We start from the raw sequence: 16,812 nt of genomic DNA on the forward strand, positions 1-16,812 counted from the left end.
GAGATCTGCTCTATACTTATGTTGTTGTCTACCTGGATTACATCCTTCTTGGCAGACTTGGCTTTGCATCAGAAGCAAGTGCGTTTGGTCTCACAAATACTCAGAGAGAACAGGTTTTATGCCAACATACATACATTGTATCCTCAACAGGATTAAGAATGAATCCGGAGAAGTTGTCTGCCATCCTCATGTGGCCTCATCCGTCTGGGCTGAAAGCCATACAACGGTTCCTGTGGTTCGCCAACTACTACAGGCAATTCAGTCCACACTTTTCCACCCGAGTAGCACACATCACAGCTTTAACCTGGAAAGGTGTAAACTCCAAGGAATGGTCCCCCGAGGCAGAGGAGGCTTTTGTTTCTCTCAAAAAAGCCTTTGCTTCTGCACCCGTTCTCCATCATTCAAATTCTAATGAGCAATTTTTCCTTGAGGTCAATACTTCCTCCATAGGTGCAGGAGCAGTTTTTACCCAGAAATCGTCTAATTCTCGGATGATCTCCTGTGTTTTTGTTCCAAGGTTTTTTCGCCCACAGAGAGGAACTATTCTATTGGCGATCGGGAATTGTTGGCTATCAAACTGGCTCTGCAAGAATGGAGGCATCTTCTTGTGGGAGCTCTTCACCAGGTAGTCATATTCACCGATCACAAAAACCTTGCCTACCTTCAAACCACACAGAGGCTGAATCCCTGTCAGGCCTGGTGGGCCCTGTTTTTTGCTCGATTAAATTTTATCCTTCATTTCTGTTCAGCTGACAAAAACATCAAGGCAGACGCACTCTCCAGAGCCTATTTGCCTCCTGTTCAGGAAGAAGAACGTCAGCACATCATTGAACCTTCAAGGTTAGTCTCTGTTGCCTCTGCTGATCTTACCCGACTTCCCCCAGGGAGAACTCTCATGATGCCTCAGTACATAATCGTGTCCTTCGGTGGGGTAACTCTTCCAAGATGGCTGGTCATGCTTGTCAGAAAAAAACTCTGCAACTCATCACCTGTTACTACTGGTGGCCTACCATGGGTAAAGATATCCAGGAGTTTGTCGCAGCATGTCCTTCATGTGCCTGTAACAAGACTGTTAAATGCCTACCCGCCGGTAGGCTTCAGCCTCTTCCGATTCTGTCCGCTCCCTGGCAGCACATCGCGATGGACTTCATCACGGATCTTCCAATCTCTTCCAGCTGATCAGTGGTTTGGGTTGTGGTGGACCTCTTATCGAAGAGGGCTCACTTCATTTCGCTACCTGGTCTCCCGTCTGCCCTAGACCTTGTAGATTTCTTCATTCAGCACATATTCCGACTCCATGGTTTTCCTCTCCACATTGTGTGTGATAGAGATATCCAGTTCACCTCAAAATTCTGGAGAGCGGTCTGTAAACTGGTAAAAATAGAACTGGATTTTTCTTCGGCATACCATCCCCAATCCAATGGGCAACTGGAGAGGACTAATCAAATCCTGGCTGGATTCCTGTGTCACTTCTTCAACGTGCATCATGATGACTGGGTAGAGTTACTGCCCTAGGCAGAAATCTACAACAACCAAGTAATCATCTGGAAAGTCTCCCTTTCAGATTATGTTTGGCCTGCAACCCGGAATTCCTTTTCCCATCTCTCGGCCATCTGGCATTCCGGCAGCCGATAACTTTTGTGAAGATTTCTCCAAAGTTTGGAAAAACACCAAGACTGCCTTGGAGAGAGCCTCTCAACATATGAAAAGGCATGCGGAGAAAAGACGCTTGGATGCTCCCACCTTTTGCCCTGGAAACAAGGTATGGCTCTCCTCCAAGTACATCCGCCTGAAGATGCCTTCCTACAAATTGGGTCCCCGTTTCATTGGGCCCTTTGAAGTCTTGAGACAATTCAACCCGGTCTCTTACAAATTGAAATTGCCTACTTCCTTATATGTGCCTAACTCCTTTCATATTTCCCTCCTCAAACCAGTAGTTTTGAGCGCCTTCTTTAAAGACCTGGGTACCACTCCAGATCCTGTCTCTGAGGATGATGTTTTTGAGGTTGAGCATATCTTTGCCACAAAGAAAGTAAGGGGTAAGACCTGTTGCCTGGTGGACTGGAAGGGCTTTGGTCCTGAGGAGAGGTCTTGGGAGCCTAAAGAGAACATCCCGGCCCATATACTTCTTCTTAAAGAGGAGGATACTGTTACACCCGGTCCCAGTTCTGGCCCTGCACCCGATTCTGGTGCTGCCCCCAGTTCTGGTCCTTCGCCTGCTCCTGCACTCCGCGCTGTCCCTGTACCTGAGGTCCCTCTCTGGATCCTCGTGCTCTGTCTGTCTCTCAGCATCCTGCTGTTGCTTCTCTCTCTCTCACTTCCTGGATGTGACGGACTCAGCTCCTGCTGAGCCCATCTTTTGAGTGGACCCTCTGGGTCGTGGCACCCACCCACCGAGGGCGAGCTGACCTTGTGAGAATCCACCCCCTATACAGGGAGTGTCAGGGGCAAGACCAAGGGGGTGAGCCACCACGACTGCTGGGACCAGACGGCCAGCTCAGGGGGACACTATGGGAGTGTCTAATGACCAGAGACAAGCAGGAAGCAAGACAAGACAAGAGGTAAGTGCAAGGTATCTTCATTAAGATCTTCAGGATCACATTCAGTGCAAACGTGAAAACAAGCAAAACGTGCAAGGTGCGCGCGTGGGCACGCCAAGGTCCATAGCATAGTATGTGCCAGGTGGCACGCCTAGGTACAGGTAAAGGCACAATAGCATAGGACTCTGGACCGCTGGCGACGATCGACATGATCAAGGCATCAGGCTGCGGACATCTGCTCCGGACATCAGGCCGCAGTCATCCAGCTTACGATCTCTGGCAGCGATCGGCAGGTTCTGGGCCTCCGGCAGGCAACCAGGGTTCAGGCAAGGAGGCACGACAGATATCCAGGCATGGTGCGTGTTTGGTAACACGCCAAGGTCTAAGGCTAGGTGCAAGACAAGGTGTGTGTGGTGTGTAGGGGACACGCCAGGGTTCACAAAACAAGACAGGGTGCATGTGTAGAGACACGCCAAAGCACAAGGTACAAGACAGAGTGCGTGTGAGACACGCCAAAGCACAAGGTACAAGACAGAGTGCGTGTGAGACACGCCAAAGCACAAGGTACAAGACAGAGTGCGTGTGAGACACTCCAAAGCACAAGGTACAAGACAGAGTGCGTGTGTAGAGACACGCTGAGGCACAAGGTACGAGACAGAGTCCTGTGCGTGCAAAGAGACACGCCAGGGTCAGAGTTCAAGGCAGGGTGCGTGCTAAGAGCCACGCCAGGGTTCAGTGCAGGATGTGTGCTAGGAGCCACGCGGGATGCACACCTCACTGGCCAATGCACACGGCTGTAACGCCAGCATGAGGCACGACTAAGGCACAGGAGTGGGCAAAGGACCCTTTGTGCTAGGAGCCACGCCAGGGTTCAAGGCAGGGTGCGTGCTAGGAGCCACGCCAGGGTTCAAGGCAGGGTGCGTGCTAGGAGCCATGCCAGGTTCAGGGCAGGGTGCGTGCTAGGAGCCACGCTAGGGTTCAAGGCAGGGTGCGTGCTAGAAGCCACGCCAGGGTTCAAGGCAGGGTGCATGCTAGGAGCCACGCCAAGGTTCAAGGAAGGGCTGCGTGCTAGGAGCCACGCAGGAGGCACGCCACACTGGCCAGTGCACACGGCTGTACACAAACACGAGGCACTTACCACGGCACAGGGCCGGCCAAGGGGAACCCACGCCGAGGTTCAAGGCAAGGACAAGGCAAGGAACATAGGCAGAAACAGAGTCTAGCAGCGGAGCGTAGGCCGAAACCCAGAGCCGGGCCAAGGAAGAACCTTGGGACTAGACTTGGAAATATGCAAGAGAGCACCAGAGGACAGAGTGTGGAAAACCAGGCTGAGACAAGAACATGAGAAGTACTACAAGGCTCAGAATAGCAAAGACCAGACATGGTGAAACAGGCAAGGCAGAGAACAGAGGAAGGACTACAAGTCAAAGAATAGCTAAGGCGAGACATAGCAAAATAGGCTAAAGCAGAGAACAGCGGAAGGACTACAAGGCATGGCACAAGACAAGAGACGGAATACGAGCACGGAGCGTGTGCAGAGACGCACTACATAGCAAAGTGCAAGGGCACAGAATAGAGGGAGCAACCCCACAGACCAAACAGCCATGCAGGGGAGCAACACAATAATCAGTCCCTGAGCAAAGGAAGGGGTGGTCTGATATAGGGCACAGCACCTCCTCTTCCGGGTCAGGACCAGGGGAGAACTTCCTAGTTCAGATGCTCCTGGATCACAGAGCGCAGTCACATGATCCGGGTTTCATACATGACGAGATGATCACCGAACCAGACAGTGCAGGATCCTAGGAAGGACACATAATCAGGGATTCTAGACATGACAAGATGATGACAGAACCAGACAGTGCAGGATCCTAGGAAAGGTCACATGATCAGAGTTTCAGACATGACGAGATGATTGCAGAACCAGACAGTGCAGGACCTTAGGAAACGTCACATGATCAAGGTTTCAGACATGACGAGATGATTGCAGAACCAGACAGTGCAGGATCCTAGGAAACGTCACATGATCAGGGATTCTAGACATGACGAAAAGATCACAGAAGGCAAAGCAGAAACGCAGGCATCTTGCAGCTCAGCAGACATGAGGTGACTGTGCACACTGCTCTAGGGAACAAGCAGGATAGCAGACACAAGGTGCGCGTGCACACCGCTCCAGGGGTTCATGAGGCAAAACAGACATGGCGGACATGGCAGACGTGACACTTGAATACTGCCAGCAGGCCTTCAGGGAGAATGATTAGAACGCGCGCTTCCCTCTGGTCTCTTAAAGGGACAGCACGCATTTTTTGAAAATAGCAATTAACCAGTGGCAGCGCACTGATTACTATTTCTGGCCTCTGCTATATAGGGAGAGTGCCGGAGCAACGAGTATCTACTCTTGCTACATCCGGTTCAGTCCCTGTTCTGCCTGCGCTGCATTAGCAATCCGTTTGCACTTGCTCATACTGTTTGTCTCCACAGAGTATCTGTGACCAGTGTTCCAAAAATCTCAGATGACATCAGTATCCATAGATTCAAGTGCCATCCCGTTCCTCCACTCGCCATCTGAACCTGAGGACTATGTCAAGGTTACTAGAGCCAGCTTCCTATCATCTACCCAGAACCTTACCTTCCTTACCAGTGCCAGCTTCACCTCTCATACCAGGTGTCCGCCGGTCAGCTCCACCAGATCTGTTATCTCTGTCACCCATTTGTCATACTGGGACAGATGCCACGTGTCTGGGGTCTAACTGGACATAGTACCTGTCTCCCCCATGTATTCCACTCTGGTCCTGTTCGAGGGATCTTACTAGGGATACCTGGGGCTCACTAGTCACACCCCCTTTGGAGCCCCCGGACCTTGGTCCCGAGGTTCCACTCTAAAAATAAAAAACAAATGTGAACTTCACCATCTGTGCCTCCGCTTCCATTCGGTACATGGAGTGTCAGCAAGATGATTAAAAAAATCATATTTTTTTATTGGTTTAAAAAACAGCATAACTTTATCTAGCAGTTGTGCGACTGGTGCAATCCAGGTACAGATAACTTATGTGAAAATTTAGCAGGGGCAATAATCTTCATTTCTCTATTGTTGGAATGTGTCAGCAAGGGAATCCATAGGGAGTACAAGTTTCACCATTGCACAATGTGCCAATTTCTCACAAAGTACAAAGCATTAGCCACCTGAGGTAAACATACATTACCACTAAGTATTTGCTGCAGAAGCAGGAGGAGGAGGAGAAGGTGATTTCGTGAACAAAATGGGTTTACACTGCTGTTGTCCATAGGGCTTACAAAGTCAAAGGAAATCCTGCCCTTGTTCAATTTTAGAAGAGTCAGCCTGTCTGCATTTTCTGTCGACAGGCGAGTGCACCTATTCATTATGATTGTACCAACCAAACTAAAAACCCACTCAGACAACGCACTTGCAGCAGGGCATGGCAGTACCTCCAAGGTGTAGAAGGAGAGGTCAGGTGAAATGTGGAGCTTGGACAGCCAATAGTTAAAGGGCCCTGAAGAATAAGGAAGGACGCTGGTATGGTCACTTAAGTAGTCTTTCACCATCTTGGTCAGCTTCTCCCTCTTCGCCATAGTTACACCAACAGATAGCCCTTCCTGATGTGATGATCTCAGTTGATGGACATTTCCCACCTCCTGTGTTGTACCTGGTGTGCGTGGCACTCCCCTGCAATCCTTTTGGGTGAAAACAAAACGTACCTCTGCCACTAGCGTTGTCTGAGGGCAATCTTTTTAGCATGTTTTCCTCAATTGCCCTCTGGTGTATGTGCACTGAAAATGGCATGTCTTCCTCCGACCATGGGTCAAAAATGGTGCATAGCCAGTATTTCATGATGGACAAAATGTGTTTCACACAAGGGTCTTGGGAAAGGCATCTGGAGACTAACTCTGCCAAGTGTCCCAGACTGCAAAGAGTTAAACGATCAGTGTCCATACCAGGAAGAACACTTAACATCTCCTCCTCTTGATGAATAGCCTCCTCCTCCTTCTCCTCCTCGGGCCATCCATTAGGCACAGACATGAAGCTGGTATTGGGAGTCCCCTCAATAGCGCAGACCAAAAACTCCTTTTCCACATCATCCTCCTCCTCCTTTTCCTTGTCATCACCCAATGTCGCTTGAGAATATTGTATGAGGCCAGGATGTGTGGTATCAGCCACTGTTAAATCTTACTCCATAGCCACATGCTCGGCATTCAAAGCTTCCTCTTTGAATTTCTGCACCAAACATTTTAATAGACAAAGCAATGGGATGGTTATGCTGACAATAGTGCCATCTTGGTGCATTACTCAAAGTTTTGAAGAACCTCACAAATGTCATCGATCCACACCCACTTGGTATTTGTTATATGTGGGTGCTGAGTGTTACTCTGACAGTGACTCTAACTTTTCTTGCCTGTTTTTGTGCTACGGACCAATACCTGTCTGCTATGATTGCTGCGGCATGCCACCATGCCAAGTCAGATCAGTGGCCTCATCAACCATGTCATCTTCCAATTTCTCAATCTGATCCTCCTTTTGAGCTGCCAATTTAGGCTGACCTTATGGCAACTGTACGTCATGATTATCCTCCACCTCTTCAGGCACTGACCTTCCCCAATGTGGCTTTCTCCTGGTTGTGGGTGCTCAAATATTTGGGCATCACTGCACTCCATCTCCTCATGACCCTCTTTAATGGTGCATGTTGAGATGCCTGACAAATTAAAAGGGAAAGTAAACAGTTCCTTAGATTGGCCAGATTTGGGGTCATATGTCTCCAGGGAGTCTTGATGGTGGGAGGGAGGAAGACCAGGTTTAGGATTCAGAGGCCCAGCCTGTTGGCTACTGAGGCTGGACAGTGTGGAAGACTTTGTGGTGCTGCTTGTAAACACACTGGAGCCTTTATCTGCCATCCAACCCACAACATCCTGGCAATTGTCTGGGTTTGTCAGTGGTGTACCACTCTGACCACATTTTAACAGGAAGCTAGAAAAAAATCCATTCACCTTCTGATCTGTAGCATGGCTTTGGCTGGCACCACCATATCCATATCCCTTAATGTCAACCTTTCTCATATTGAATTCTTTGTGCTTACGAAAAAGAAAAATTGCTGGCTTTATATTTGACAAGTGGCCTCTCAAAGGTGTTATGTACAAATTCAATATATCTAGCAATGTGTTGCAATTTTTGTTAAGAGATCAGCTTTATTGCACATGGCAAGACACATGAAAATTAGAGATAAATGGTCACATTTACATATCTCCAGTTGCACAACAGCTAGATAAAGTTATGCTATTTATTAAACCAATAGAAAATGTGTAGGCTTGTGCAGATTGGTCAATGGCAGTCCTGTCTCTTTCCCTTGAGGAGGCTGCTTCCAAGTAAAATGAGGTTTGTACAATACAGGCCCTCGCTTGCATACACTGCATTTAGAATTTAATTCCAATGCTTTTATTGTCTGGTAGAATCCAATTTACTGACATTGAACATACAGGTCTCCCAACTCTTGTATTATATTCACCTTACAGCAGCTTCACCCGTTATGACAGTTGTTCCATTGGGATCCTGCGACAAAAATGAACCGTGAAGTGGATGAATGTCATCCGCTCAATGCCGACTTTTATTTCCCATTGACTTGCATTGGGGTTGGGTTTCGGACGAAACTCCGACCTTTTTTGCCCTATTCGGACCAGTTTCATCTGAAACAAATTTTGTTTCATGAAACCGATCCGACCAAAGTCGCTCAAATCTAATCCCGGTGATTCTGACATTGTTTTCACGTGACATATTGTACTTCATGTTAGTGGTAAAATTTCATTTCAAGCTATATTCATTCAAATAACTTGTGTTTATTTGTGAAAAAAATGGAAATATGGCCAAAATTTTGAAAATTTCGCAAATTTCCAACTTCAAATTTTTATGCCCTTGAATCACAGAGATATGGCACACAAAAAACTTAATAAGTAACATTTCACATATGTTTACTTTACATCAGCAGAATTTTGGAACCAAAATTTTTTTTAGTTAGGAAGTTAAAAGGGTTAAAAGTTGACCAGCGATTTCTCATTTTTACAGCACCATTTTATTTTTAGGGAATACATCACATTTGAAGTCAAAAGTGACACCATTCTAAAAACTGCACCCCTCAAGGTGCTCAAAACCACATTCAAGAAGTTTATTAACCCTTCAGGTGCTTCACAGGAATTTTTTGAATGTTTAAAAAAAATGAACATTTAACTTTTTTCACAAAAAATTATTTCAGGTCCAGTTTTTTTTTATTTTACCAAGGGTAACAGAAGAAATTGGACTGCAAAAGTTACTGTGCAATTTGTCCTGAGTATGCTGATACCTGATAAGTGGGGGGAACCACTGTTTCGGCGTATGGCAGAGCTCAGAAGGGAAGGAGCACCGTTTAACTTTTTCAATGCAAAATTGGCTGGAATTCAGATCAGATGCTGTGTCACGTTTGGAGAGCCCCTGATGTGCCTAAACAGTGGAAACCCCCCACAAGTGACCCCATTTTGGAAACTAGACCCCCAAAGGAACTTATCTAGATATGTGGTGAGAACTTTGAACTCACAAGGGCTTTACAGAAGTTTATAACGTACAGCTGTACAATTAAAAAGTCATATTTTTTCCACAAAAATAATCTTTTCACCACCAATTTTTATTTTCCCAAGGCTAACAAGACCATAAAAGGTACTGAGAAATTTGTCCTGAGTACGCTGATACCCCACATGTGGGGGTAAACCACTATTTGGGCGCATGGCAGAGCTCGGAATGGAAGCAGCAACATTTGACTTTTTTGGCTGGAATTGGGATTGGACGCCATGCCGCGTTTGGAAAGCCCCTGAGGTGCCTAAACAGTGGAAACCCCCCACAAATGACACCATTTTGGAAACTAGACCCCTTAAGGAACTTATCTAGATGTGTGGTGAGCACTTTGAACCCCCAAGGACTTCACAGAAGTTTATAACGCCCGGGCGTGAAAATAAAAGAATCATATTTTTCCCACAAACATGATATTTAGTCCCCAATATTTTTATTCTCCCAAGGGTAACAGGAGAAATTGGACCACAAAAGTTGTTGTCCAATTTGCCCTGAGTACACCGATACCCCATATGTGGGACAAAACTACCGTATGGGCACACATCGGCGCTCGGAAGGGAAGTAGTGAAGTTTTGGAATGCAGACTTTGATGGAATGGTCTGCGGGTGTCATGTTGCCTTTGAAGAGCCCCTGAAGTACCTAAACAGTGGAAAAACCCCACATGTGACCCCATTTTGGAAAATAGACCCCCAAAGGAACTTATCTAGAAGTGTGGTGAGCACTTTGAACCCCCAAGGGCTTCACAGAAGTTTATAACGCCCAGGCGTGAAAATAAAAAAATCATATTTTTTTCCCACAAAAAATGATGTTTTTGCCCCCAATTTTTTATTTTCCTAAGGGTAACAGGAGAAATTGGACACCAAACGTTGTTTTGCAATTTGTCCTGAGTAGGCTGATACCCCATATGTGGGGGTAAAACACTGTTTGGGCTCATAGCAGAGCTTGGAAGGGAAGGAGCACCGTTTGACTTTTTCAACGCAGAATTGGCTTTAATTGAGATCAGATGCCATGTTGCGTTTGGAGAGCACCTGATGTGCTCAAACAGTGGAAACCCCCCAATTCTAACTCCAACCCTACCCCAATACACCCCTAACCCTAATCTCAGCCCTAACCCTAGCACTAACCCTAACCCTAGCCCTAACCATAATGGGAAAATGGAAATAAATACATTTTTTTAATTTTATTATTTTTCCCTAACTAAGGGGGTGATAAAGGGGGTTTGATTTACTATATACAGTATGTCGGTTTTTTATGTTTGGCAGCTGTCATATGCTAAAAGACGCTTTTAATTGTAAAAATTGTTTTTGCATCACCACATTTTGAGAGCTATAATTTTTCCATATTTTTATCCACCGAGTCATATAAGGTCTTATTTTTTTGCGGGACAAGTTGACGTTTTTATTGGTACCATTTTCGGGCACGTGACATTTTTTGAACGCTTTTTATTCCGATTTTTGTGACACAGAATGAACAAAAATCAGCATTCCAAGAATTTATTTTGGGGGGTGCGTTTTCACCGTTCCGTGTGCAGTAAAATTGATAAGGCGGTTTTATTCTTCGGGTCAGTACGATTACAGCGATATCTCATTTATGTCTTTTCTTATGTTTTGCAGCTTTTATGCAATAAAAACAATTTTATATAATAAATAATTATTTTTGCATCGCTTTATTCTGTGAGCCATAACTTTTTTATTTTTTCACTGATGGTGCTGTATTGCAGCTCGTTTTTTGCGGGACAAGATGACGTTTTCAGCGGTACCATGGATATTTATATCCGTCTTTTTGATCGCGCATTATTGCACTTTTTGTTCGGCGGTATGATAATAAAGCATTATTTTTTGCTTTGATTTTTATTTTTATTTTTTAAGGGGTTCGCTAAAGGGGTTAACTAATGGGACAGTTTTATAGGGCGGGTCGTTACGGACGCGGCGATACTAAATATATGTACTTTTATTGTTTTGTTTTTTCTATTTCCAAAAAATGAATTTATTAGGGAATTTTTTTCTATTTATTTAGCGATTTTTTTATAAATTATTTTTACACTTTTTTTAACTTTATTACAATGTAACAGGGGGGACATAACTGTCATGTGACAGATCGCAGATCTGTCACATCACAGATTGCTGTGACAGATCAGCGATCTGTCACAGGCAGTGCTAGAGGCTTCCTCATGCTGGCGCTTTGCAGGCATGAGGAAGCTGCCTCCCTGCACATTCGTCCCCTCCTGAGACTTACCATCACTCACACTTCACGGGGTGCTATTCAGGGATCCGTCCCTACTCCCAGGGATTCCCAACACACCGGCCTCACCAGGTCCAAGGTTGCAGCAGGTGCTATTCAGGAAAGCAGCACACCTTCCAACACCTAGACCCTCTAGGACCTTCCACCCAGAACCATTCAGGTACACACTCTCCATGTGACCAGACCTCAGGCACATTATATGGTACATTGCCACATCCACAGGTGATCACATGGCTATGACATCATAGCAGGTCCTTTTTAGACACCCAACCATACACACACATATACTTTGGGCATTCAGACAAATGCCCCTGGGTGGGTTTGTAGGTGACTGGTCCACCCATCTCACCAGCCACCTGGAAGCTCTTCCTATTACACTGCAGCAAACCCTCAGCAGTACCTCTGCTGATCAACACATGTTCCAGCTTCCATAACAAGGCACCCACCCTTGTGATACATATCGGCCATTCACAACCCTGCCGCTCACCATTTCACAATAAAGGAAACGCCTGCATGCAAGTCCTGGGAGGCCCATACAGCACCCCCTAGCTGTCACAGGGGTCACTGCATCACATACCCCCATACTTGTGGGGTTGAACACTTGCCACAAACCAGGGGCCTCGAGATTGGGCACCCATGTCATCTTGCCCTACCAGTCGAGAGGGCCCTCTCAGTCATCTTTGAGCGTCAGCTCCCGAGACGTAGTCCATCACTGTCATTGTATCCCTCTATGGGACCATCACATTATTGGACTTTGCCCTTTCTCATTTCAGAGTCTGTCTGTTAGGCCTTCCCCGGCCCCAGCGGTCCTTATGTCGGCCTTGAGCTTTGGCCTTTAAGTCACAGTCCAACTGTGTTACCAGACCCTTGTTAGTCTCCACATTTCTGCCGTACGCCCCGTCATCCAACCTTTCTGTCATGTCCGCCATGTCTGTCATGTCTGTTTTGTCTCAAGAACTCCTGGAGCAATGTGCATGCGCATATCTTGTCTGCTATCCTGCTTGTTCCCTAGAGCAGTGTGCACACTCACCTCATGTCTGCTGAGCTGCAAGATGCCTGCGTTTCTGCTTTGCCTTCTGTGATCTTCTCGTCATGTCTGAAATATTGATCATGTTACGTTTCCTAAGATCCTGCACTGTCTGGTTCTGCAATCATCTCGTCATGTCAGAAACCCTGATCATGTGACTGCTCTCTGTGATCCTGGAGCATCTGAACTAGGAAGTTCTCCCCTGGTCCTGACCCGGAAGAGGAGGTGCTGTGCTCTATATCAGACCACCCCTTCCTTTGCTCAGGGCCTGAGTATTGTGTTGCTTCTCTGCATGGCTGTTTGGTCTGTGGGGTTGCGCCCTCTATTCTGTGTCCTTGCACCTTGCTCTGTAGTGCGTCTCTGCACACGCTCCGTGTTCATATTCCATCTCTTGTCTCGTGCCTTGTCTAGTGTTTGTCCTTCGTGCCATGTTTTGTCTTTGCCCTGCTTTGCCTTGCTTTGCCTTGTAGTCCTTGTTTGCTCTGACTCTGTTCCGTGTTTCTTTCCATGTTTCCTGTCTCGCTTTGCTTTGTGGCTTCAGGTACCCGTCTCTGTACCCTGTCTCTGGCGTGTCTCTACACGTGCAGGTCTGTCCCTTTCCCTGGCGTACCCCTAGGTACGCGCAGGCCTCGCCTCGTACCTGTCCCTGGCATGTCCTTTGCATGCGCAGGGTCCTTTCCTCAACTCTATACCTTGGCTCTGATGTTTCGTGCGCTCTTGCACTTTTCGTACTAGGCTTTGCCGTGCGGTATCGCACGCGTCTCTGTCCTGTACCTTTGCCTAGCCCTGCCCTGTGGCTCTGTGCCTCTTTGCACGTGCCTGGTTGCCTGTGCCCATCTGGTGTGCCTCAGCCGTGCCACCTCTAGCCGTGCTCGCCTGTGTGCCTCAGCCGTGCCCCGTCCAGTGCTATAGTGGTCTGCCTGCATGGCCCCACAGCGGTGCCGTCTCTAGACATGCCCGCCTGCAAATGCCCTCATCGGTACCACCTGCCGGTGCCCCCAGCCGTGGTCTCCGTGCTCTCTTGCACTCATGCTGGTTCTCGCACTGTGCCTTTTCGTGCTACTCTTGCACAACTCTTTTGCTTACTTTGCTCTGCTCTGAACCCTGTCCTGCCTGCCGGATTCCGTAACCTGCCGACCGCTGCCAGAGGTCCGGACCTAGATGACTGCGGCCTGATGTCCGGAGCTGATGTCCGCAGCCTGATTCCTGGATCCTGTCGGTCGATGCCTGCACCCGGATGCCGATGCCACCGTACCCTGTCTCTCCCTGGCGTGCCCTCGCACGCGCAGGTCTCCGTCCTTGTACCCGCTCCTGGCATGCCCCTTGGCATGCGCAGGCCTCCGTCCTGTGAACCCGAACCTGGCGTGTCCGTTGACATGCATCATGTCGTTAACCCTGTCTTGTTTCCTTGCATGGAACCCTGGCTGACTTTCGGATGTCCGGATCCTGATGATTGCCTACAGAGCTTCAGAACCTGATGTCCCGGTTGATCTTCGCTTGCTGTCCAGAGTCTGATGTCATCGTGCCTCCGCCTATCATATGCTCGTACCATGCTTGGACCTCGGCGTGCCCTTGCACGCACCTTGCTATCTTGTCCCTGTTCTGTTTATGTTTGTACCTGATGTTATCCCTGAAGCCTTCCTTAAATGAAGTTTCTTTGAACTAACGTCTCGTCTCGCCTTGTCTTGTTTCCCTGAGTCGGCCGTCTGGTCCAGCTGCCGTGGTGGCTCACCCCCTTGGTCATGCCCCTGACACTCCCTGTATAGGGGGTGGTTCTCACTAGGTCAGCTCGCCCCAAGGTGGGTGGGTGCCATGGCCCAGAGGGTCCACTCTTTCAAAGAAGAACGGCTCAGCGTAAGCTGACACTCGTCACACTTTCTCTCCATGGCTAGCTCTCCCGGTTGTTTTGGCCAGAAGTCCCACGTACCACGTACAGTCGAGCTAACTGGCTGGTCTGAGTCTGACCCTTTGTCACTACATCCACTATCGGGTCTCCTGTCTATGCTACCAAGCCCCGAGTAAATGGAGGAGTCACCACCTCTAACCCTCTTTGCTTCAGACCGTGTACTGCCAGTTTCCAGAGAAGACCCTCATTTCTCCATCTTTTGGGCTGAAAGCGGTCGCTCTCTTCTTTCCAACACCTGTAGCTGTACTTTAATTTGCATTTTTTCCCAGATCAGCTGCTCTACCTCTCGTAGGTACGTCACTCGATATTCCAGGAGCATTCAGATGCTCCTTAGGTATTCCACAGAGCCAATAACAATGACTGGAACCATGTCATCTTCAACAGCTACTTGGATTTCACCAGCAGGTGGGATGCTCACTCTCTTCACACCCGATCTATTTACCATCTGCTGCATCACCTTTCCAAGTCTTCCAACGACTTTCCCCACCAGATTTCTGGGTACCGGAATTATGTCGTCTACAAAGCCCAGCCGACTTTGAGTCTCCCTCGTAGGCTCCAGATGTCGAGCGGCTTTCTTATTACGCAACACGAACATCTGTTTCGTAAGGAGACATTGTAGGTGCATCTACTTGAGGACAGCCACCCTCTTTTCTGTGTCTTCAGTTTCTGCCCGTATCACCAACTGGTTTGTCTCTGGTGCCCAGTTCACACTATAGGCCTTTGTTGCCTTTCTAAAGGCTTCATGCGCACCCTCACTGGCAAAAACTTCTCGCATGTCTTCGGGTACCTTTGTCACGTACTTGAAGAGCGAAGCCTCACTCTCTTCATGGACAGATGGCTCCTGGTTTACCATGGACACTTCCCTCAAGACATCTGCCATGACTGGGTGACTGTCTTGTTCAGCCCTTGGCTCACAATCTTCCTGAGATTTACACTCTTCAGGACCCATTTCCAAGATGGGCATTTGCAGCTCCGCCTTGTTATCACTCGGGCACGGCTGCTGTACGTCTTTGACCATCAACTTCTCCTCCTGCAGGAGACCTTTTACTGCTCCTCTGAGCACTTCTACCTCTTCCCTTAGGGTCTTTTTCACATCTTGCCATGTTGTCATGTGACCTCTGAGCTCAGAGACTTCCTTCTCCAGCTCCTCCACTCTGTGTTCGGCCATTTGTCTCAGGGCCTTGACTGCCGAGAGCTCAGACTCTAGGTGGTGCAGCCGCTCCAACTGTATGGAGTTGTCGACTTCCATACTCGCCACCTTTAAACACTCATTCGCCAGCTGTTGACAGATCTCTTTGCGCTCTCTCTCAGAGTTTCGTATGTGCACTTCTACTTGGTGAAAAATGTCAACTCGCTCTTTCCACATGCACACATCCTTAGCCAGTTTGTCAACTGGACCCTCTAGCTGTCGGGTGATAGCAGTCAACTTGGCGAGCTTCTCCTCTTCAATGGTCACACATTCTGGTTTAACTACCAGTGTCCTGCTGCCTTCTCCTTGTGAAGCACTGTCATTACACTGGGTTCGTGCTTCTGTCTGACAAACACTGTCTTCAGCCCTAGTGGTTACTAATGGCAATAACCTATTACTGTCACGCCCGGTGCCTGTGTCACACCCCACCATAGGGTAAACGCTCATGTTGCTCTCTGTTTGGGTGTCAGCTCCATTCTTTTTAATTACCACACCACTATCAGTCACCCTGTGGTACATGTCAGGTGACATCATGTCTGTAAGTTGGGCCTACACTCCCTTCTCTCTGGTCATAGTTTCGGGCATGGCTGTTACCGTCATGTCACTAAGTTGGGCCCATCCACCATTTCCTTTGGTCATGCCTAACTTAGGACTGTCAACTTTAGGGGGTGCACTTTCCACACCATTACCTCACACACACATTATTTCTACAGACACTTCTCCTTTTGTCCACCAGTTCCACAGGGCTTCAAAGTCCTGCCCTATTACCATAGTACACCGTTAGTCCGGGACTGCCGTCACTTCATGGTATGTGGAACCCTCAGTCGTGTCAATGTAGAGGTATGCTGTCAAAGGTTCTTTAATGTCCCCACCAAAGCCATTCACTCTTGTCCCCGTCCCAGGCGACACAGAACGTCCAGGAGGGGTCCTCAGCTCAGACACCCGACTCCCTGGGTCTAACAATCCCATCACCCATTCTCCATCCAGCCAGAAAGGACACTGTAGTGTCAGTTCACTGACCGAGCTGTCCACAGTATAGCAGGAACTTCGCTTCTCCCAGCTACAGTCCAATGGCGCCTTTGCTGGCGCCTCTTTTTTTGCCTCCACCCAAATTTGGGTTACTGCCCCCTTTTGGGACTCCACCCCCTTTTGGGCAACTACTCCATTGTGGGATACCACCCCCTTTTTGGCAATCATCCCTGTTAGGGTTACCGCCCCCTTTTTTGGGATACCACCCTGTTTAGGGACACCACCCCTCTCTGGGTACACTCCGTGGACTCCCCCACAGCAGTTCCTTATGTCTTTCTG

Source organism: Dendrobates tinctorius, unplaced genomic scaffold, assembly GCF_039654945.1.
Source record: "Dendrobates tinctorius isolate UK_male_01 unplaced genomic scaffold, ASM3965494v1 ptg000040l, whole genome shotgun sequence".
Taxonomy (NCBI): Eukaryota; Metazoa; Chordata; class Amphibia; order Anura; family Dendrobatidae; genus Dendrobates; species Dendrobates tinctorius.